The following is a 24,755-nucleotide window of genomic DNA, read 5'->3' as shown; positions in this document are numbered from 1 at the left end:
TCTAATTCTCTAACCCTTTCCATGGGGATTTCTTATGGGATAATAAAAATTCCTTATTTAACTAGCAGAGAAAAAGTTCCTGTTCTCATCTTTTCTCCTGTTTGTGGTGGGGGGGGGAGGACGGGCGGGCGGAGGGAGAGATACTGTCCATCATATGCTAGTATTATGCCATGTGGCAAATTTCAGGAGAAGAAATGGGCAAAAGGGAGGTCAGAGAGACAAGAATATTTTCCATCGCTATGATCCTTGCACCAGAACAATAACATGGTTGCGGTAGAGACTGCTGGCTGTCCCCCAGCACCCTTCTTCTTCTACTTCCTTTCCTTATACAGATTTTCTGAGTTTTACTTGTACTCGTTTGCTTGTTTGCATTTAGCTCTACGTAACTTTATCACCTGTGTAGGTTTGTGTCCCCACCATCACGGTTAAGATGCCGATTCCGTTATCACAGGGTCCCTGGTGTTGCCCTTTTGTAACCACACCTACCGCCCTCCTGTCTCCTTCTCCCCTGCCTCCACCACTGTCCCTAATCTCTGGAAACACTGATTTCTTCCATCTCTATGATTTTGGCGTTTCAAAGATGTATATAAACGGACTCCTTTCTATAGTATATAATATTTCAAGATTGGCCTTTTTAAAATTCAGCATAATTCCCCTGAGATTTATCCAACTTGTCTTGTGCATTCATTATTTGTTTTTTATTGCTGAGTAGTATTCCATGGTGTGGGTATACCACAGTTTGTTTATCCAGTCCCTTCTTGAGGATTATTTGATTCTTTCCAGTTTGGCCTGTGAACATCCAGTTTGGGTTTTTGCGTGAACATAAGTTGTCACTTTCCTGGGATAAACGTCCAAGAGTACAATTGCTAGGTTGTGGGGCAGATGCATGTTTACTTTGATAGGAAAGTGCCAAAAATGCCTGTAACATCTTACTTTCCTACAGACACTGTATGAGTGGTCCAATTTCTCCTCATCCTCTCCAGCTTTTGGCATTGTCACTATTATTTGTTTTAGCCATTCTGATGGGTGTGTGGTAATATCTCCTTGTGGAGACTAGTAGCTAATGATGTGGTACAGCATTTCATGGGCTTACTTATCTGTATATCCTCTCCAGTGAAATGTCTGTTCATATCTTTTGCCCATTTCCCACTTGGATTGTTCATTTTGGAAACAACCAAAAATGATGTATTGAGTGTTGAGAGTTCTTTATATGTCTTAGATGCTGGTCTTTCATCTGATACATGGTTTGCAGTCTTTCTTTCTTTTAATGACTGACCTCCTTGGGTTTAAGCTCAGCACCTGGCTGTCCAGCCAGGGACAACTTTTCCCAACTTCTCTTGCATCTAGGTGTGGCCATGTAGCCAAATTTGGGCCAATGAGATGAGAGCAGAAATGACTCAGGCAGTGTCTGAATCATGTCTAATGAAAACAGAAGCCACACATACTGAACGTCTGTCTTCTCCCCATCCTTGCAACATACTCCCTGCGGCTACCGAGCTTCAATCGTGCAGATGAGGACATGCCTTAGAACAGGGCTGGCAGAATCCTTGCTAAAGGACATATAAGAGGGGCACCTGGGTGGCTCAGTTGGTTGAGCGTCTGACTTCGGCTCAGGTCATGATCTCACGGTCCATGAGTTCGAGCCCCGTGTCAGGCTCTGTGCTGACAGCTCAGAGCCTGGAGCCTGCTTCGGATTCTGTGGCTCCCTTTCTCTCTGACTCTCCCCCGTTCATGCTCTCTCTCTGTTTCAAGAATAAATAAACATTAAAAAAAAATCATTAAAAAAAAATAAAGGACACATAATAGATACTCTAGACTTACAGGCCATATGGTCTCTGTACAAAGTATTCAACTCTTGTAGCACAAAAGCATCCATAGGCGATATGTAAACAAGTGGGCATGGCTTTATTTAGATAAAAATTTACTTATAAAAACAGATGGTCTTCAGTTTGCTGACCTGGCCTTAGGAACCTATCTTCAGGCAAAGCCACAGATAGCAGGAACAGGATCCCCAAAGAGTCACATAGAGCCATCCTCTCAGCCTCAATCGCTACCCTCAAGACTAACGACCAAGAAAATGAACTTCTGTCATATTTCGGTCACTTTATTTTAGGGGCTCTTCGTTGGGGCAGCTTAGCCTATGACTAGGTCATGCAGAAATTGGAGTTTACTGAGCACTTATCATGCTCAGCGTACAAAGATAATTCAAAGTAAGCTGTCTCTGTTCTCTGTTCCTTGCCCAGACAGAGCTTGCAGGCTAGCGTGAGAGGTGCCAGTAGAGTGAGGCTGACCTGTAACTGAGTTATAAGGAAAGTGCTCTGGAAACATGGCAGGGGAGAGAGTGGGGAGAAGGGATGAAATGCTTACCCAGTGCCTAACATGTAACAGCTGTTTTATGTTATTATATCACTGAAGGCTTGGAGAAGTCTATGAAGTAAGTTATATTTCCATTCTAGAGATGACAACAGTGAGTCTCTGGAAAGCTATTGAATTTTCCCAGTAGCGGAGATGCATTTAAACCTTTGGAAAAGTGCCCAATCTGATTATAAACTTATTCAATGTGGACACTCAGAATGGTCTGAGTCCACTCCACCCTCCTGATCCCTCCCTGGTAGATGGAGCCTCCATCATCAGATTCAATTAAACTTAGCTCAATAAGCAATTATTAAAAGTAGAACCAGGGAGGATAGAGGAATGAAGAATAAAAACTGGAAAGGATTTCACCTTTAAATGAACAATGTTGGACTTTGTCTGAGCCCCATGCTCCTGCAAAGCAGCTACGGTGAGAAATTCCCCCCAATTTTGTGTTCCTGGAATGGCTAACCACAAAGGGCCCTCCTGCCCTTGAATGTTCTGAGATAGGTCTGTCTCCATCCTTCCTCAAGACTGTCGTTAAGACCCATGATGCTCCTTTGTTTACCTGCCTCTATAAATCCCAGGGCCCTTTCCTTTCCCTTGAGACATTTCTCATTAAGGAAGGTTCTCCCTGTTGCAATAACATGAATTAAACCATATCCTCCACTGTCCGGTGCATTTTGTCCTTCACAAAGACAAAATTCTATTTGATGCCATGACTCCAATAGGATCGGACCTCACCTTTGAATCCTTGTTTATTCCGTCTACATACCGAGGGTCTTCTGTGCTTTGCATTCCCTTCCTGACTTCTGATCTGGGGACCCCCACAACTCGTCGTTCTGTGTTCTGGACCCTTGTCCTTTAGTAACACAGTATTTGATATTGATTCTTTTTTGAATCTCATTTGACTTCTAGTACCGGCTTCTCTTGGTTTTATTGTCTGATCAGTCGGTATTCTTTTTAGACAGATTAATGTAAATGTAACAGATGTAATGTCATGAAACAAATCTTTTCTCTACTGGATGAAAGATGACAGAATCGGATTTGTTAGCCTTTTCTGTTTGTCTATTTGTCTGAGCTCCAATCAACTAAGAATTTGTACCCACTAGGAAGGGAATGGCTCCTTGACACAGACTGGTGAGTTTTCTATTTCTGTGTTTATGCTTGACCCATGGCTACAATTTTAGACTTGATGCTCTAAGCATTTTCTCTGTGTGTGTCTACATGTTCATATATCTGTAATTCAAAAAAGCCTTCACCTCTCCCTCAGTATGTAATATTTCCCCCCCTCTGGATTGTATGAACAAATTATATTATAAAATCTCTTATAGGAGCTTGATTCTGATTGACTTAGAAATAAGTGCTTATATAAATTAAATATTCCTGGAAAATTCCCAGAAATTAAGAAAATTAAACCTCAAATAGTTTCAACGCTAAATAATAAAGGTATTGTTGTATAAAATAACTCAGAAATGTTTTAAAAATCCAAGTTCACATAATTTATGTAAATCTTTGGCAAACAATACTAATTTAATAATTTTGGTTTAATAAAAACAGCTACGGGGCACTTCAGTGGCTGAGTTGGTTGACCATCCGACTCTTGATTTCAGCTTGTGTCATGATCTCAGGGTCATGGGATCGACCCTGCATTGAGCTCCTTGTTGAGCGTGGAGCCTGCTTTAGATTCTCTATCTCTCTGCCACTCTCCCCCACTTGCACTGTCTCTCTCTCTCTCTCTCTCTCAAATAAAAAAAAACACAGCTATGTTTCCTCTGAGTTATTAACATTAAGTGTAATAAAAACATAGATTTTTAGGGGCGCCTGGGTGGCTTGGTCGGTTAAGCGTCCGACTTCAGCTCAGGTCATGATCTCATGGTCCGTGAGTTCGAGCCCCGCATCGGGCTCTGTGCTGACAGCTCAGAGCCTGGAGCCTGTTTCAGATTCTGTGTCTCCCTGTCTCTCTGCCCCTCCCCCGTTCATGCTCTGTCTCTCTCTGTCTCAAAAATAAATAAATGTTAAAAAAAAATTTTTTTTAAAAACAAAAAAAAACATAGATTTTTATTCTACTTGCGTATGGGCTTCCTAAATTTATATAGGTTTATTTATCGAATAAGTAGCACTTCTGCTTAATGTTCAAGATTATGAAAAATATAAAATTGTATGTAGCCAAATTGAATCATTATTCTGAAACTTTGTTTCAACAATAATTATGTTCTGTAGTGTATAAGCTTGAAGATAATTTCCAAGATCTTTAGGCAACATAAAACCTTGGACTTCTACTAAATTGAGTTAATTAATGAATATTCATTGGATACGTACATCATGTCTAAGGAAGATAGACTACAACATTAATTGCTAATCATAATTTTAGGTTGATATACATTTGCCCCCTATTTTTATATGCTGCAAGGAAGCTATATGTTTTGGGTCTGTTCATGAGCCTGTTCATTTTTCGCCACTTTGAGACACCAAACTACAAAGGATGTGGATGGTTGTAGGGAGTCATGAGCTTTGCTAAATCTGCTGTAAAATGCTGGTGTTTGGACAGATTGTGCACAGTTATCAGCCTTCTAACTTCTTCTGTGGAATAGAAGTTACTGTGGTTAAAAATTATAATCGATATATGCGAATGAGATGACAGAGGGGGACAATTCTGTGTGCAAGGTAGATAGGATGTGTTTTTGCTAATGACGAACAAGAGTAGTTTTGTCCTAAACTAAAATGATTGGTGGTTGCAGAACAAGAAAGAAGAAAGAGGAGGACCAAATCTAAATGGATATAAAGTCTTTTAGAAGATTTGTGGAAAGGAACTTTTACTTGTTGTGGGCAAAGCTTGCTAAGGTTTGGTGGGCTTATTTATAAGATTACAGAAAAGACTTTAGTATCAGATATTATGCTGATGCAAAACTAGAATTTGTTTTTATCTCTGTTAAAATGAGAAATTTGTCTCAGATCATTGGTCTGCTCCTAATATGAGGTTTTAAAATGTGATGCTTTACTTTCTGTGTAATCTGCCTAGATTGCAAAAATTCTGTGTTTTTTTTCTTTGAAGTGTATTTATTTATTTTGAGAGGGACAGAGCAAAGTGGGTGAGGGGTGGGGGGGCGGGGGGGGGGGAGAGAAAATTCCAAACAGGCTCCATGCTGCTGGCATAGAGCCTAATGCAGGGCTCAAATTCATGAAACCACGAGATCGTGACCTGAACCGAAACCAAGAGTCGAAGCTTAACTGACTGAGCCACCCAGGTGCCCCAAGATTCTGTATTTTAACAGAATGAACCTTCTATGTTTCTATGTTAGTTTTTATTATGTCCTTATTGGTTCAAGAAAACAAAAGCTTCTCACATAGGAAGGAACTAAGGTTCTTTACAATCATATTACCTTCTATGCTTATTTTTATGTATTTTATTATTGCTTCAAAGTGAGAAGCAAAATGTTGTGTCACAGGCATCCATGATCCAATTCCTATCTTAGATGTGCAGATCTCCTAACAGCTTTTGCTTTTTGTCTTTCCAAAATCCAATTTTAAGTGATATCTTTTGCACCTAAACCTTTGAGATTTCCTAGAGGGTCCTTGGAAAATCACAGAGGATTCACTCTTTCACTTTGTAAAAGGAGAGGTGCTAGAAATACTGTTCATTTGCTATGTCATCACTGATGAATTGCAAGCAAAGAACTGTCAAATTAGAAGAGATGCTTGGCCTTCCCTAGGTTAAATTCATACGGGTAATGTTTTTAATACAAATATTACAGAATTGTATGTCATGTGGGAAGTTCCTAGAGATTTGTGCATGCCCTTCCTGTCTACAATACACTCCGATTTATCAGAGTCCTGGTAATGCTTTCCCTTATATTAGACAGCAGTGTAGCATTCGTCATATTTTCAGTATTTTTAAAAATGTTTTATTTATTTATTTTGAGAGAGAAAGAATGAGAGTGTGAGCAGGAGAGGGACAGAAAGAGGGAGAGAGAGGATCCCAGGCAGGCCCTGTGCTGTCAGCACAGAGCCCGACATGAGGCAGCTCAATCTCACGAACCATATCATGACCGGAGCCAAAATCAAGAGTCAGTGCTTGACCGACTGAGCCACCCAGATGCCGTTTCAGTATTTCTTTTTAAATGTTACCTTGTTGCAACTTTATTTCTTTAATTTAAATCTAGCATCTTCTAGGGCTGTAGTTTTCAAGTGGAGTTTTATTATCTATGGAGTTTTATTAACATCATTACCCATGGAGTTTTATTAACCCCATACCTTGATAAAACCCCATGACATATTCTTGGTATTTCTACATATATGCTTGATATCTTTGTGGTATAATATGCCTTAGAATTATAATATGGTAACTATGATGTTTTCTCTTTGTAAACATTATGTTCATCCAGTTTTATAAATTATACATAATATCCACAAATTGAAAATCATTATATTCATAGATATTTTATCTTATTTTGCATAGAAACAAACTCCATTGTCACTTGTGTTATTCTTGCATGAACACTTGTCAAATCTTGTACTTTTGAAAATTGCAAGTAAATGGTAAATATTCAGACTTTCTATTACCTGGGTAGAGATTTAATTGGCTCCTACCCCCACACCTGGAAAAATCTACATGCCAAAAGTAGACTAAATCCTATTGCCTTGACCAAATTGTCAATCTTTACCAAAATTTTTAATTATTTTAGTTTGTTTTTTTTTAATATCTGCCTATCATTCTCCAAACAAACTTTTCCAATTTTTCTCCCTCCCACCTGACTCAGAGTCACTCAGAGCTAAAACCTGATTGCTCAGATCCCCATCAAGACTCTAGGGGCGTCTGGGTGGCTCAGTCGGTTGAGCATCTGACTTTGGCTCAAGTCATGATCTCACAGCTTGTGAGTTCCAGCCCCACATCGGGTTCTGTGCTGACAGCTCAGAGCCTGGAACCTGCTTCAGATTCTGTGCCTCCCTCTCTCTCTGCCCCAACCCACTCGCGTTCTGTCTCTGTCTCTCTCAAAAATAAATAAACATTAAAAAAAAAAAAAGACTCCAGGTTGCCTTGCCACTGGCCCTTTCCTCTGGGGCCTGAAGAAGCCCTGCAAGTTGAAACCTAGAAGTTTGATATAAGCCTCCAAAGGCTCACCACCGCAGCTGACCTTTCATGAGCCAGAATTCTCCTCAGACAAGCTACATCTGCACCACTAAGGGAGTCCAGCAAAATGTTGGGGTCATACATTCCCTTTCACAAGATATAACCAACATGGTGGACGACATCAGCAAGAACATCCATGTCAAAGTGGAGAGCTTCAAGAAACTCAGAGTAGTTCTGAATAACCAAGAACTTCTTCCACCGACTGCTTGGACTGCTTATCTTTGGAATTCATCTTCTGAATGTGAGTGTTTCCCCTTTTCATTTTAGGCATCCTCTTTTAAGATGCCTGGTTTCCAGAACCCCCAAACAACCGATCTTTGCCACCACTTCTCACCATGTCGTTCAGCTGGTTTTATAGGAACGACACTAACAAGTGTCCTCATGAGACTTTCTTAGACCCTACGTCACCTTCTCAGGAGGAGTTGAGTTGTTGAGAAATGAATGCTATTTCTCTTGAACAAATGAGGGGAGTTGACAATGTGGGGCTATTTCTGAGCCTTTTGCTCCCAGGAAGTTGGGAAAGTTAAGAAATCCACCACCCTTTTGTGTCCCAGGAGCAGCTGACCCCAAGGACATGCTACCCTTGCATATTCCAAGAGCTATGTCCATCCTGCCTCATGGATCCTTAAGTCTCCTAGATGGCTCTCTTCTTTCTCTGCTTCTATAAACCCTAGGCCCCCTTCCCTTTCTTTGAGTTGGTCCTCATTAATAAACATTATCCTGATTGTAATAGTCTGAATAAAATCATATCCTTAATTGTCTGCTACATTTTGCCTTTCATGCTTTTCTTTCCTGTCCTTGCTGTGGTTGAGTTCTATCAATTTCTTTACCTCTCTGAGCCTCAATTTCCTCATCTATCAAAGACTATGACTTCCACCTCTGAGAGGTGGAAGGATTAAATGAGACAAGGCATGGGAAAGAACCAAGCCAAGCCAATAGTAAGTGCTCAATAAATATCAGTCCTTTTCCTTGGAGGAAAACAATCCCAAAGCAATAGGTGACTGGAGTGAGAACTGTTTAAAGACAGGGGATCAGTCGATGTAACTATGTCTCTACAAATGGGAAAACAATTCAGAGCAGGTGCCCTGACATTGAAGTAATCAGCACAGGGCAGGAGCACCATTTCATATGGGGCAGAAAGTATAGCACTCATATATCTTAGAAGCACGTCTTCCTCCCCCGTAGGAGGCAGAGACCCTGTTCCATTGGATTTGCAATGCGTGTGTGTGTGTGTGTGTGTGTGTGGTGAGGGGGGAGGGGTCTTGCATATTAACGCTGAGATCATCAGAAAAGCGATTTACCCTTACAACCCAGTGACAAGGAAAGCTCTCAAATGGTAGAGCTCCTCCCACCTGGGAGCGGCTGGGTGGCTGGGTGCCTGCATTGTGGGTTTACTGAATGTTTCCAGGGAGGTCCCGGCGCCTCTGTCTGGCAGGTGCACATGCCAGGTGTGTTGCTTGTATTCACATCTCGGGCCCGGAGAACACAGTTCTAGAAGCAGGGGAAGAGTGAAGTTTCTGACAGTGCTACATGAGTTTTTCCATAATTCCCCCCGTTCTCTGCGGAGCCCTTCTCCGGTCTGCTGGCAGGGAACGACAGCTTCCAAACAGACTTCGAGATTGCTGGAAAGGAGAAACACCAAAGAAACAAAGCACAGGACTTGGAGGTCTGCACGTTAGAGAACAAAGTCACCACTTGACGATTCAACTGGGAACTCAAATTGCAGCAGTTAGCATTCACGGGATACCAGTTTTAGATCCACGAATGCAAAGTAATCAGAAAAACATTTGCTCCTAAAAAGTGATCACCGTGGTGCTTTGCATTAAACTGTAATCAGCCTGACTGTGAAATGAGCAAATTCTCAAGACCTGGAGACTTTAACCTCCGAAAAGCTGTATTTGGGGACCTTGACAAAATATGGTTCACTTACCTACTGTCTCGTTTCACCACTCTGTGGTCCTCAGTGATGTTTATTTATTTTCACATTTCTGATTCTTCCTTCCCCACCAGCACCTTTTAATTTAATTCTTACCCCATCAGGGTCGAATTACCCAGTAAGTACAGGCAGGCCCAGCACCTATGTCCCACAAAACTGTTCTCATGTCTTTTAAAACCAGGGGAGGGGGCGCCTGGGTGGCTCAGTCGGTTGGGTGTCCGACTTTGGCTCAGGTCACGATTTCACGGTTCGTGAGTTCGAGCCCCGCATCAGGCTCTGTGCTGGCAGCTTGGAGCCTGGGGCCCGCTTCAGGTTCTGTGTGTGTGTCTCTCTCTCTGCCCCTCCCCCATTCACGCTGTCTCTTTCACTCTCAAAAATAAATAAACATAAAGAAATTTTTTTTAATAAAATAAAATCAGGGAAAAAAAGAAGTCTCAGGTCAAAGAAAATATTTCAAGATACGATATTAATATACTCATCTTTATACCAATGCTTAGGATATAATTTAAGATGATACTTTATGGAGAAAGTGGCAGTGAAGACAAGTGTGCCTAGGGCCCACGAAAGTCACAGCGCTGCTCTGAGCAGTTGGGTTTAGAAGTGCTGCTAAGTAATTTAGAAGTGCTGCTAAATCCTTAGGGACACAGAAACTAAAGGATGACAGTTGCTATGTCCTACAGTAAAGCTAGCAAGACCCAAGTCCAATTCTGCAGGCCACCAGCCTCTGGAGTGGGGACACTTGTCATTTGCAGGGAGCGTCTGGCACCTGCAGGCTTCAGAGGGCATCAGCAGCCACACTCCAAGGCTTTTGGAAGCCAGCAACATGCTGGTGGCAGAGACCGTCACAAATTCAGATTTGGCAGGTGCCTGGGTGGCTCAGTCGGTTAAGCATCTGACTTTGGCTCAGGTCATGATCTCACAGCTTGTGAGTTCGAGCCCTGCTTTGGATTCTGTGAGTTCGGAGCCCTGCTCTGTGCGGACAGCTCGGAGCCTGGAGCCTGCGTCGGATTCTGTGTCTCCCCCTCTCTCTCTCTGCCCCTCCCCTGCTCATGCTCTATCTCTCTCTCAAAAATGGACAAACATTAAAAAAATTTAGAAACTCAGATTTGGTTATTATGGAGAAACCAGAGTTATGACCACACTGACCACTGTTCACAGCAACAATCAAGTTACGTAATCAGGCATCAGCTTTTTCTTCCTCACGTGCACGAATAAAAATTTTAAAAGTACGTAAAGCAAACCCTAAATGACAATCATATAATTTACTAATGACCTTTAAGACGATCATAAAATGAGGTGAAAATAAATACCCAAACCAGCAAGCAGAGGCTACTTAGTAATCCCTTAATCCAGTATTTGAATATTCGTTCCCTAGGTGGCCCCGACGGTCCAGGCCCCTGGGCACATACTAGGCTTTCTTCCCATGGTGAACAGTGCCAGGCAGCCTAGGGAGAGTCTGGTTTCTCTTCCTTATCTTTTTCCCAGGGGTGGTTAACCTGACATAACAGTGGTGACCACTACCAGCTTCTGCTAGGTGTCGTATGCCTTCCATAAATTACATCCGGATAATACAAAATGCTGCCAAGTAGAGATTAACATTTCTGTTTTAAAGACCAGAAAAGGGGCACCCGGCTGGCTCAGTTGGTGGAGCGCGTGACTCTTGATCTTGGGGTTGTAGGTTCGAGCCCCACGCTGGGGGTAGAGATTACTTGAAAATAAAATCTTTTAAACAATTAAAAAATAAAGACCAGAGAAGAACTGGGTAACATGTCAAGAGCACAGAGCCGGAAGTGTTGTAGGAAACTCTGATTCTTCTTGGTCTGCCTGGAAAGATCTTGGGTTCCAGATACTTACTAATGGCTGCAAAGCACTGGGACATTCAGAATTGGAAGTGGAAATGAGTTTTGCAGGTAGATGAGGTGCAGGGATCGCAACCGGGGGCTCCCATGATGGCTTCTCACAGAGGAGACCTCTCAAAGCCCTCTCCAGGACAAACTGTCCTAGACCCTCTTCAAGTTTCCTCCTAGGTCAGGTGCTTCCCAGCTTCAAAAGGTTGGCTCACATGGCTTGCTTGACACAAGCACCCTACCCAGGCCTCCCTTTTTAGCTTCTGGGTTCAGCTCAAACCCCCACCCCTTCCTAGACGGTCTCCCACAAAGACCCAGCCCACCCTGGCTTTCTCTTCGCTACAGCCCTGCTTTGTCTTCAGAAGTGGGGAATCTTATGCTTTGTGTCATGCAGGTAGAAAGATCAAATTCACGTCCTTGTAAGTTTCAGTTCTCAGAAATCCAAGTGGGGAGGGTAAAGGAAAGTGTAGACCATGCCAGACCATCCTGTTCCCCATTTGGAACACCCTGATCTGAAATCAACCCCCCCCCCCCAACACCCCGCTCAGGGGGCAGGTGGGTACTGGGTACTTACTAGCTGACAGCCGGCACACTGAGAAACAATCCACCACTCCCAGAGGTCTTAGTTTTCCCCTTTTCTCTCTGGGCTTCAAGGGAACATGAGCCCTTTTTGGAAACGATGTTGCAGCCTGGCTGAAGAAGGTCATGCATTTGAAACATCCCCGTGGAGCCAAACTTCTCCCAGAGATTCTTCCAGCACAGCCCCAACACTGGGAAACCTGTCAGCCTCTGAATGTGGACTTGTGAAGTCAATGAAGAATCGAGTGCAAACTCATATCCTCTCTGGTTCTTTTCACGCGCATTCTTTATCTTACCAATTAGACTGTAAATCTGGGTGGGCAGTGATGAGCGTTACTTATTTTGTGCCAGAGGCTTCCTCTCCGGCGCTCGGTGTGTATTTAGTAAGTATTTTATACAGTGGAGGAGAGGATGAACTTATCTTGCATTTTCTGCAACACCAGCTCAGGGGAATGCCTGCTCTTGGATCTGAGGAACAGGCAAACAAAACACAGTTTCTATGAGAAAACCCATTCCTAGGCAATCTAGTTGCTCTAATCCAGAGATTAGAAGCCGGTGGAGGGTTTGCAACTCCAGCCCCCTTGAACTGTTCTCTCCCTGTGCCTGCAAGTTTTGCTGCTCTGTGGAAATCATGTTCTCTTTATTGGAGCCGAAGGCAGCTCTGAAAGGAAAAAAAAAAAAAAAGGCTTAACAGTCCTGAGGTTTAAATTCCATCAAAAAAGAAGCATTGGGTGCTAATAACGTGAGGAAAAAAAAAAAAAAAAAGCAGAGAACATTTTAAGAAATGTTGCCGCTTGTTCCCAACCAGGGTGTCTGTTTTCATACACATTAAGCTTGCTCCTTCCTTAAGGTTGACGGATCTCCTGTTTGGACCTGCGTGGAGATTCTGCTACCTTGCACTAATTTGTGTTCCATCGAGCCCCAAATAAGCTCAGGGGATATGGTAAATTGGATTTCGGGAGACAACGGATCTTGGAACGGGCAAAACTCAAATAAATGATGTTTACTGCCCTAGAGAAGGGACATGGCTTTAGTTCTCGCTGGTGGACTTGCTTCCTTCCGTCTGTTGAAGGGTGGCTTATCTCAGCGGGAGGGGTGAGGAGTGGGGGGGCATACCCTTCTCCTGCCAGGGTGGGGCAGCCTGCTGACCAGTCTCTCAAGATCACAGTGAGTTGGTGGTCTGTCTGCCGGCCCTCAGACCTCCACATCTCCTGCTCAGCTCCTCAGTTATGCCTCCTTATTTCCATAGGTCCTTGGTGTTGACAGGGTGGGTCATACCCTACTAGCCTCAGAGCCGATGGGGCTTAAGTTAAATACCCACAGAGCTGAGCAATTGGCATATCCCAAAGCTACACAAGACTGATTATTTTTTTTAAGGGAGAGAGAGCACACAACAGTGGGGGAGAGGGGGCGGAGGAAGAAAGAGAGGGAATCTTAAGCAGGCTTCGCTTTCAGCATGGAGCCCGACGTGGGGCTCAATCCCAAAACCCTGGGATCATGACCTGAGTGGAAATCAAAAGTGTGAAGTTCAACGGACTGAGCCACCCAGGCTCCCCAAGGACTGACTCATAAATCCTCAAGAGTCAGAGCAATGGCTGTTCACCCGAAGCAGTGGGGGCGGGAGGGATGGGGCAGGGGGGAGCACTGGTAAATCATTTGAAGCATCTTGTTTAAGAGTCAGATCCCATTGCCAGCACTCCTATCGGTTTCCCTCTTCTTAACACGTGGGCATTTATTTATCTATTTATTTTTTTTTAATTTTTTAAATGTTTATTTATTTTTGAGAGAGACAGAGACAGAATGCGAGTGGGTTAGGGGCAGAGAGAGAGGGAGACACAGAAGCAGAAGCAGGCTCCTGGCTCCGAGCTGTCAGCACAGAGGCCGACGCGAGGCTCGAACTCATGGACTGAGAGATCATGACCTGAGCCGAAGTTGGATGCTTAATCGACCGAGCCACCCAGGCGCCCCTCGTGGCCTTTTTTTTTTTTTTTTTAACAGCCATGTGGTGTTAAGGTAGAAGAATGTATCATAATTCTTTTAAAAGTTCTGTATTAACAGTTTCCAACAGGCTTCATTTACAAATGATGCTATAAGGAGTAACTGTGTATGTATCATTCAAATGCATGGTGGTATATATGTGGGATAAAGTCCTGAAAAGAGAATTGCTGTGTAAAATGATATATGCTTATAATTTTGATAGATTTTGGCAAAGTGCTAGAGATTTTCATCATTTACATTCCCACCAACTCTGTATCTACTACTCCACGTCGTTACCAGCGTAATGTTTTTAAACATTCTGACCTTATGTCATCTAATAGGTTGAAAAAAAAAAGAGGAAAACATTATTGTTTCAATTTTCATTTCTTTGATGAATGAGGTCAAGCAATTCATTTTCTAAATGAGTAATCTAAACTATTAATATCTACAATATTTTCTTCCTCATGCCTTTTAGACACTTTCTTGTTCTTTCTTTACCTTCTTGATTTAGATACTTTATTGTGATTCTCTCATATTTATTAACATAAGCTTTTAAAATATATTTACCCACTTATCAAAATAGTATATAAGCATAATTTTTCTTCTTGTTTATTACTATAAATGTAGCTTTTCTGAGCACTACTCATAGATTCTAACAGTATTTTAATTGTCATTATTTTTTTTGATGAAATGTGCTTTCGCTTTTCTTCTTTGAACTAAGAATTGTGTAAGGGAAAGGCTTTCCTGTTTTTTCTAGTTTCGCTAATTGACTTCTGGTTCTATTGCACTGTAATTAGAAAATATTGACTATACGCACCTACATTTTGGAATATATTGATACTTTCTTTGGGCCTAACAAATAGTCAACTTTCAAAAATGTTTCTTGGAGGCGCCTGGGTGGCTCAGTTAAGCGTCTAGCTCCTGATTTTGGCTCAGGTCGTGATCTCATGGTTTGTGAGATTGAGCCCCACATCAGGCTCCCTCTCTCTCTGCCCCTTCCCTGCTTGTGCTTTCTTTCTCTCTCCCTCTCCCTCTCTCTCTCTCTCTCAAAATAAATAAAAATTAAGAAAAATAAAAATATTTCTTGGGATCTTGGAAAAATTATAATCTCAGTTTTCACCACGTTTGTACATATGTTAGAATTCTGTATTGTATATGACTCATATAACTCTAAAATTCTGCACACACTCACATATACGTGCACACTATTGTATTAGGCAGGGCTCTTTAGGGAAGCAGAGAAAGAGAGATGTGTTTTAAAGAATTGGCTTGTGTGATTGTAGAGGTTTGGCAAGTCTTAAATCTGCTAGGCAGAGGGCAGCCTGGAGGCCAGGGAAGAGTCACAGCCTGAGTCCAAGGGCTGCCTGCTGGCAGAATTCCTTTTTGGGGGAGGGAGGGGCCAGTTTTTGTTCTATTAAAGCCTTCAACTGATTGGATGAGGCCCGCCCACTTTATGCAGGGTAATCTGCTTTACTCAAAGTCTACTGATTTAAATGTTAATCTCTTCTGAAAAATACCTTCACAGAAATGTCCAGAATAATGTTTGACCAAACATCTGGGCACCAAGACCCAGCCAACTTGACACATAAATATATACGTTATGTTATATATGACATATATAAATGTATGCTGTTCTTATATGTTTATATCTATACCTTCGTATAATACACCAATCTTCTGCATTGATATCTGCATCTTAATTATCTTTAACAAGTGAATAAATTAGAATACTTCTTTCTGCTTTCTCCCTCCTTCTTCCACATCATCCTATTTCTATTCACTAGAATATAACTTTTCTTAGTGTTTAACTTTCTATTTTCCACATACTTCTATATCTCTGGCTTGGTTTAGCAGCTTTAAATTACATTTTTTTACTTAGCTACAAAAGATAATGTAATCAATTCTTGCATTATCGTCTACCATTTGTCCTGACTTGGCCTTCTTAAACTTTGCTAGTTGTTTTGTGCCTGCATCATAAGGGCTCAGGACATTTCAGCCTGTTCTGGAACTCTGATGTCCACGTCTGGTTGGGACTCCGGCTTAATGTTAAGAATTCATTGCTCGTGGCTGACTTTTGGGCCACATACCTGTTTTGTTTGTTTCCATCGCTTAGACCATCTCTCAGTCTGTTCTCCATCCAGCCTGGTTTTTGTTTGTTTGTTTGTTTTGTTTTTAGTGTTTATTTACTTTTGAGAGAGAGAAAGCACGTGCACAAGCAGGGGAGGGGCAGAGAGAGAGGGGGACAGAGGACGGCACAGAGGCTGAAGTGGGGCTCAAACTTGCGAACTTTGAGATCATAACCTGAGCCGAAGTCGGATGCCTAACCGACTGAGCCACCCAGGTGCCCCATTCAGCCTCTTTAATTCTCTGTTTAGGTGACGTTTAGGTGATTCTCTGTTCCTGTCCAGCTGCCCAAAACAGTCTTTATCTTTGAAGTCTTGTCATTTTATCAGATTATCTCTGCTGTTGGTCATGGGACAGTTTGTATTTTTAATAGGTGGAGGCAAAACTTCTTTAATTTATTTATAAATTAATATATAACTATACCTGTAATATTAATACTTAACTATACCTGTAAATAATGTTATTGTCCCGTCGTTTGGATTATATTCTTTTGGGCCACAAATCACATGGATCTGTCATTTTTCCCCCCCTGTGCTCCACTTTAAGTATTTATTTTCTTTGATTTCATTTTTAAACATTTCCATCCCATTTTGTTTCTGCTGTCCCTCCATCATGCTCCTCACATCCCTGCTATGTTTTCAGCAGGGTTTTTCACATTTGTGGTGCTTTCAGTTTGGTTTTCCTTTTGTGATACTTTTGACGTTTTTTTTCTTCGCCAGATCATGTCTCATCCACTTTCATTTCCTGCCATGTCTCCTCTGGACTTTTCCATCTCTGCTCTAAAGACTTGTTTTCACAGAGGCAAATTACTGAAGTCCTTTCTGGGCCAGCTGTTTGCAGAAGATCTGTGACCAGAGGGCGCCTGGGGGGGCTCAGTTGGTTAAGCATCCGACTTCGGCTCAGGTCATGATCTCACGGCTCATGGGTTCGAGCCCTGCATTGGGCTCTGTGCTGACAGATCAGAGCCTGGAACCTGCTTCAGACTCTGTCTCCCTCTCTCTCTCTGACCCTCCCATATTCATGCTCTGTCTCTCTCTGCCTCAAAAATAAACATTAAAAAAAATTATTTTAAAAATCAGTACATTTAAGGGCACCTGGGTGGCTCAGTCAATTAAGCATCGGACTTCAACTCAGGTCATGGATCTCACGGTTTATGGATTCGAGCCCCACATCAGGCTCTGTGCTGACAGATTGGAGCCCAGAGCCTGCTTCGGATTCTGTCTTCCTCTCTCTCTGTGTCTCTCTCCTGCTTGGGCTCTGTCTCTCTCAAAAATAAATAAACATTTTTAAAAAAGAGAAGAAGAAGATTTGTGACTGGGAGGGCCAGAGCTCTCTCCAGGCGGCAGGAATCCTCCCTCTGATAGGACTGTGTCGGTGAGATCGCTTTCCTCTGGTATTTGTTTCTCCCCAGCCAAACTAGGCTGGCACAGCAGGATATTCCCAATTTAGAGTCTCTCTCTTTTTTTCTCCTGCCTTCCTGGTAGACTGCTTCTTGCAAACATGGCATGTCTCTGTGATTCCTCATTTAGCCCCACTTTCCCTACTTCTCAAGGCTTGGTACCAGAAAGAATCCGTGGAAAAATCCTTTGACCACACTGTGGTTTGCCCCTGACAGTGTGCCTGTGTTTGCAGAACTCTTTTTTGCTGGCTTTGCCGGAACTCTAAAGCCCTGTGCATCTTCTCTCGGGCCTTCACACACCCCTGTGAGACCTTTCCTATAATCTGGGAACTCTCTGTAGATTGTGGTTTGGGTCACTGCTTCTTAATTTCATCAAAGAGGCAGAAATTCCCTCTCTCTCTCTCTCTCTCTCTCTCTTTTTTTTCCGGGTTTGTTATGAAGAGAGGGGAGCACGAGCCAACCAGAAGTGTTCTTCATAGCGGACGTGTGTTTGTCCTCCAGAAGGGATGGGTCCTAGCCAGGCTCTGGGATGTCCCAATTCTCTCTGCCTTTGGTACTCACACCTGACGTGGACCCCTGTTTGAGTGTCAGGACTTATGGCTGATCTCCACAAAAGTAATATGGCAAAGGTGATAGGGTGTTATTTCCAAGATTACATTACATAATATCGTAAACCGTCATCTGGGAGCCCCTGGCTGTGTTTGATGTAGCAGGAGACATTGTGATAGAGGCCCGTGTGTCCAGGAACTGAGGGTGGATTCTAGCCAAACACCATCTGGGAATGGAGAGTAGCTTTGGGTCCAGAGCTGGCAAGAAACTGAGGCCCTCCGTCCTGTACCCCAGAAGGACCCGAATCCTGCCAACCACCACGTGAACTTGAAAACGGCTCTTTCCTTCATCAAGCATTGAGATGAGACCTCAGCCCTGGTAGACACCTTGCTCAGGACCTCCAGCCAATCGGGATCCAAATTTCTGACCCACAGAAACTGAGACGATAAATGTGTGTTGCTTTAGACACTACGTGCATGGTGGCATTGTCACACATCGACAGATAACTAACACGGCATGTCAGGTCTGTGCTGGAAACAGACCCTGGCCAGCAGTTCTGCAGGTTCTGGAAGAATGCCACACATCTGCCCGCAAGAGGCTCGTGGCTTAGAGTTGAAGAACATTAATTTCGCAATAAAATGGATGTGTGTTCAGGTACCAGGCCTACCTTGGGTTATGTGGTTATTAGGTCAGTTAGGAGCTGTGTAGCCTGAGATGAGTTGCTTCATCTATCTGAGTTTCGATTTCCCCTATTTTATTTTATTTTATTTTATTTTATTTTTAATATGAAATTTATTGTCAAATTGGTTTCCAGACAACACCCAGTGCTCATCCCAACAGGTGCCCTCCTCAATGCCCATCACCCACCCTCCCCTCCCCTCCCCTCCCCTCCCTCCTACCCCCCCATCAACCCTCAGTTTATTCTGTTTTAAAAAATTTTTTTTAATTACATTTATTTATTTTTGAGAGACAGAGACAGCGCAAGTGGGAGAGGGACAGAGAGAGGAGACACAGAATCCGAAGCAGGTTTCAGGCTTCAAGCTGACAGCACAGAGCCTGACTCGAGGCTCGAACTCACAAACCATGAGATCATGACCTGAGCCAAAGTCGGGCGCTCAACCGACTGAGCCACCCAGGTGCCCCTATTCTCAGTTTTTAAGAGTCTCTTATGGTTTGCCTCCTTCCTTCTCTGTAACTTTATTTTCCCTTACCCTCCCCCATGGTCCTCTGTTAAGTTTCTCAGGATCTACATAAGAGTGAAAACATATGGTATCTGTCTTTCTCTGTATGGCTTATTTCACTTAGCATCACACTCTCCAGTTCCATCCACGTTGCTACAAAAGGCCATATTTCATTCTTTCTCATTGCCAAGTAGTATTCCATTGTGTATATAAACCACAACTTCTTTATCCATCAGTTGATGGACATTTAGGCTCTTTCCATACTTTGGCTATTGTTGAGAGTGCTGCTATAAACATTGGGGTACAAGCGCCCCTATGCATCAGCACTCCTGTATCCCTTGGGTAAATTCCTAGCAGTGCTATTGCTGGGTCATAGGGTGGATCTATTTTTAATTTTTTGAGGAGCCTCCACATAATTTTAAAACACAAGTGTTAAATGGACTCATATTCTACCACTGAGCAGGAGGTTTGAAAGAAATGTACAAAATTCCTGGCACAAAATAAGCACTGAGGTACTGGGTCCTGGTAGCTGCCCAGCCACCACCAGATTCCAGGGTTTGATTCTCCCCCCCCCCAACCCCCGCCCCATCAGGGAAGCCTGCTATAGCAGAAGGAGTACTGGCCTGGGAATCAGAATTTCCGGATTTCGATCCTCTCTGTGCTACGGCTAAGCTGGGTGACCCCGGTCATTTCACCTCTCTGAGCCTAGTTCTTCAGCTGAAAGTGATAGTGTTTGTCCCTGTTTATGTCGTGAGGGTCCAGGGAACGGATGTACATCAAATGCTTGTGAGCAGTAACAAGGACAGACAAATGCGAGCATTAGTACTGTTAACAAAAATGTATTATAAAAACGGTAACTAAACTCTTGGAGAGAAACTTTACAATGGATACTCCTGGCATCGGTGTGCCAGCCCGGACAGAAGCTAGCCCTGAGCGCCCAGGAGGTGGCCCAGCATGAGCTCCAGAGCGAGACTGCCTGGGTTAAGATCCTCCTCTGAAGGCCGGGAAACGCCTTCCCTCTCTATGCTTCTGCCTCCTCAGCTATAAAACAGGGGTAAGAGCTACCACGTGGTTGTTCTGAGCGTCAGGGTCGTTCTGAGCGTCAAATGTGCCGATGCATTTGAGCACTAATCTTGGAAACACCTCCCCACGGTACGTGCTCGGTGAGTATCAGCTGCAGTCATTATTCTCAATGACTCCTTCATCATTAGGAAGCGGGAGATGGTCATTGGTCTCGTTACGGTTACATTTCCTCCTGCACTTTCACTTTTTTGGTGGGGGGGGTGAAGTTCAATCTGGGGTCCTCTTCAGCCATCTGGCACCGCCTGTTGGTCTCCTTCTGGGGAATTCTACACCTGCTCATTAAACGCGGACTGATTTTGACCAAATCAACTATCATAAGGGACATCAAAAACTACTTAAACTCAATTTGTGATTTAGTCTGCTCTCTTGAAGTCAAGGATGACTAATAAAGCATTTAAAATTGGTATGGGGAAGAAGCTACCAAGATAAATGTGCTCTGCAGCTACAAAAAATAATAAAAGTTCATTGTCTTAGGACAAAATGGCATAAATTTCTCCAAATATCTCGATTGCATGAACTCACTCCCTTTATTGGAAGTGACTGGTAAGGAGATATTCAACTTCATTGAAAACAGATTCCCTGTAGAAGATAATTTCCTCATTATCCTTAGAGGCTCTGGACTCTGCTGTTAGATTCAGAATTCAATTTTGAGTGACTTAAGGGAATAAAACCTTTATAACTTTTCTTTCTAAATTATGTAAGATCAAAGGCTGAACGCCCCCTTTAAACTAATTTATTATTATAGCATCTCACACTATATCACACATTTAGGAACTAATAGTTTTTCAACAAATTTAACTTGTTACATTAATTCTTAGAAGATTTTTCTAAAATCTCTTGTGAATTACCGTTTTATCTTTGGGTTTTCATGTAATTACCACCAGGTCGATTTACAAGTAGCATAAAATCACAGACCGAGAAAGCTACTGGGTACCTCCTGTGATACCTCATTGAATCCCTCAGTAGCCCAGTGACTTAGGTGTGTATTTCCTTGTTTATATACGAGGAAACTGAGGCTCTGACAGGTTATCCAGTGTCATGGTGTTAGAAACATCTAAACTCAGCCCTCTTCAGGGGCGCCTGGGCAGCTCAGTCAGTTAAACGTCCGATTTCAGCTCAGGTCATGATCTCAGGGTTCATGGGTTCAAGCCCTCCATTGGGCTCTGTGCTGACAGCTCAGAGCCTGGAGCCTGCTTCAGATTCTGTGTCTCCCTCTCTCTCTCTGCCCCTCCCCCACTCACACTCTGTCTCTCTCTCTCTCTTTCAAAAAATAAATAAACATTAAAAACATTTTTTAACTCACTTTTGTTCAAATTCTTTTTTTTTTAAAGTTTATTTATTTCTGAGAGAGAGACAGAGTACGAGCAGGAGAGGGGCAGAGATGGCATGGGGTGGGGAGGGACACAGAATCCGAAACCAGTTCCAAGCTCCCAGCCGTCAGCACAGAGCCCAAAGCGTGGCTCAAACCTGCAAACCGAGAGATCATCACCTGAGCTAAAGTTGAATGCTTTACTGACTGAGCCACCCAGGCACCCCATTTTTTTTGGCAAATTTTTTTAACGTTTATTTATTTTTGAGAGCAAGAAAGTAGGAAAACGGCAGGGAGAGAGGGAGACACAGAATCCGAAGCAGGCTCCAGGCTCCAAGCTGTCAGCACAGAGCCCGGCGCGGGGCTCGAACTCACAAACCGTGAGGTCATGACCTGAGCCAAAGTCAGCCGCTTCACCGACTGAGCCACCCAGGCATCCGAGTTCTATGCAAATTCTAAGCCGTCATTCTTTCTACCACAGATGTCAACCCCGCTATCATTAAACAGCTTTTAGTGACACTCCGTCCCAGCCCACCACACAGATGAAAAACCCAAGTCTGGGGGTGGGGGGGAGGGGTGGCTGGTCTGGACTCCACTGTGAGCTGGGGGCAGGTGTGGTGCTCAGTGGCCGACAGATCTGGGTAGTTTCAGCTTTCTTACCTATAAAATGAGAACAAACTTCCATCATAAGGATGTTCTGAGGGTTAAACGAGCTCAGGAGCGGCCGAATACTCATATGCTAGTTAGTGCCTGGCATCTGGGAAGTGATGAATTAAAGGTAATTGTTTTCATTAACACTGGTAATAATAACGTGAAACAGAACTTAGCTCGTGAGTTCCGATAGAGGACTTGTTCTAATTTGTCATCACTCTAGTCCAACATCCCAACTTTATGCCTGGTGCACTTTATTCTACCTATGGGTTTCTTCGTGCCTTCATGTAAACAGATCGGCCTTGCTTTAGGCTGCATTAACTTGCAAATAGAATGTATTTACATATGTCTCCTATGGACACAGGCTGATGCTATTATATCCTGGCACTGGCCACTAATCTCCCGAACCTCTTGAGAAATTTGGAGTTGGGCTTTTGCTCTCTGCAGCCTCCGGGACCCCACCCTGCTGTTCCCTCTGATGGGTCAGGCCTGGCAGGTCCAGGTTCATTACCAACTCCCTGGGCTCCCTGGAAGTAGGGGCCCTGTTAATTTGCCTGCATCTCAGCTGCCCAACCCCCACCCCCTTTCTGGCAGCCGCTGCCCCCACAGCTTTCTGATCAAATCACAGTAGCTCTTAACCGTCCACGGCTACGTGTCTTTCTTTTTCTCTGCGAGGGAAGTTCAGCCTGAGGATCACTCTGTACTGTTTATTTAACACACCTCCCATTTGTCAGTGGGTTTACATCTGCACCTCTCTTTCCTGCTGTGCCAGGGCAGATGTACCAAAGAAGCCCTTACTGTTCTCCTAATCCCTCCCATGCATGGCTGTTTGTTTCTGTTTTTTCCTATCCTTATCTTCCCCCCACTCCCCTGTAAGCGTTTACTGACACAGCTGATTCTTACCTTCCTCCCTTCGATTTTCCTAAGTACAAATGGTTGTTTAACCCCTTGATGGTAGATGCTTTATTTACAAGGTTTTTTTCCCCCCTATTTTTCTCATGTTCCTGCTCCCATTCGCCTGACGTTAGTTTTAAAAGAACTCTCTTGTTCATCCCCAAGTGTGTCTTTAAAGGGCAGAGTCGAGAGTGTAAGGAGAGTAACGTCGTGGCTGCTTCTCTTTGCATTTGATGCCTTGTATCTACATTTGTCCTCTCTCTACACCATCTACATTTATTCTAGAACTGTATCATCTACATCAGTTCCATATCGTCTAAATCTATCCTTATTATCATCTCCATCTATTCTGTATCCTCACCAGGTTACAGTATTTATTGCTCATAAACCCTCCAGAATTTCAGAACGATGTTAATGACAGGTGTTATTACATAACATAACATCGTTATGACGATGTTAACGATGTAATGCCACCTCCAGCCCCTGCGTCTCCGCCGGGAAAGTTCTACTCATTCTTCGATGTGCGTTTCCTTTCAAGTCTCGCCTCACCGTGAAATCTTCCCAGACGGTGTCTGAGAATCACAAGGGCACTTCATATTTGACTCTCGGATTTCGGTATTGGATGAGATAGTTTTCCATTGCACTGTGTTCTCTTTTCTGTTGTGTTCTTTTCATGACTTGACTGTTTCGTACGTGCAGCTTCGCACTCCTGACATATGCTTTCAATCACTTCAAGGTAGGGCCACCAATGGTTTAGACATCCTTCATGCTCCCATCTTCAGCTGCTAGACTCTTTCCTGGGCATCAGAATGCCCCCATGGACCTGCCTTCAAAAGATTCCTGGGTCTTTTCCCAGCCCAGCTGAATGAGAAACTCCAGGTGTGGGGATATGAAATCTTTTGTTTAAATGAACTCTCAGGGGCTCGAAGAGTCAACCCAAGTTTGCTAACAGCTCCATTTGCAGACTGTAAAACACCTTGAAGATTTCTCTTCTTTTCCATTCTCACTGTCCGCCCAATGAAGCAAGGTCCGTATCATCCAAAATACACATGTACACGCACACACACGCCTCCTTTTAAAAAATGTAATATTTGAACACCAAACAAATATGAACGAATACTTAGTACGTGCCAGGCACTGTGGTGCATGCAGAGGGAAACAGACCATGACGTCTGTCCTTGAGGAGTTGACAATAGAGAGGAAGACACACAGAGGCGTCCCGCACTTAACGAGAGAACAAGGCTATGGACAAAAATGAGGCCAAAGAGCTAGCCTGCCTCAAGGCTGTGCTGGGAACACACGTGTCATGGTTTAAGTGCTGTCTCCATCCTGTCCCACGAACGGCAGACGTGGAGTTAACTTGTCTTCAATTTCGGAGATGGGGGAGATGCATGCAAGCACTCAAGCAAGCAAACAAAGGAAAGACATCAATGCTCAGTCATTTCCCATTGGGCCATGCGTCCTCCATGAACCAGGCCCATGGACGTCACCGTCCATCCAAGAGCACACGCAAGCAGGCCGTGCTCAGTGCACGGTGCTCAGCAGACATCGGCAAGTGGCAAGTGTCACTGACTGGCTGAGGCCTCTCAGTCGGTGCCTGGCCAAAACACCACCGTCCCCATGTCTACTCAGGACCCAGGCTTGGGGCAGACACTCAAAACCTACGCTCTCTGGTCTCACGAGTCAGTTCCCCGGGGCAGCGACAGTACCGATTCAAGATGGCCTGTCCATCCATGGAGGTTG

Source organism: Neofelis nebulosa, chromosome 15 (genome assembly GCF_028018385.1).
Source record: "Neofelis nebulosa isolate mNeoNeb1 chromosome 15, mNeoNeb1.pri, whole genome shotgun sequence".
Taxonomy (NCBI): domain Eukaryota; kingdom Metazoa; phylum Chordata; class Mammalia; order Carnivora; family Felidae; genus Neofelis; species Neofelis nebulosa.
The sequence above is the reverse complement of the archived record's forward strand: the minus strand, read 5'-3'. Positions refer to the sequence as shown.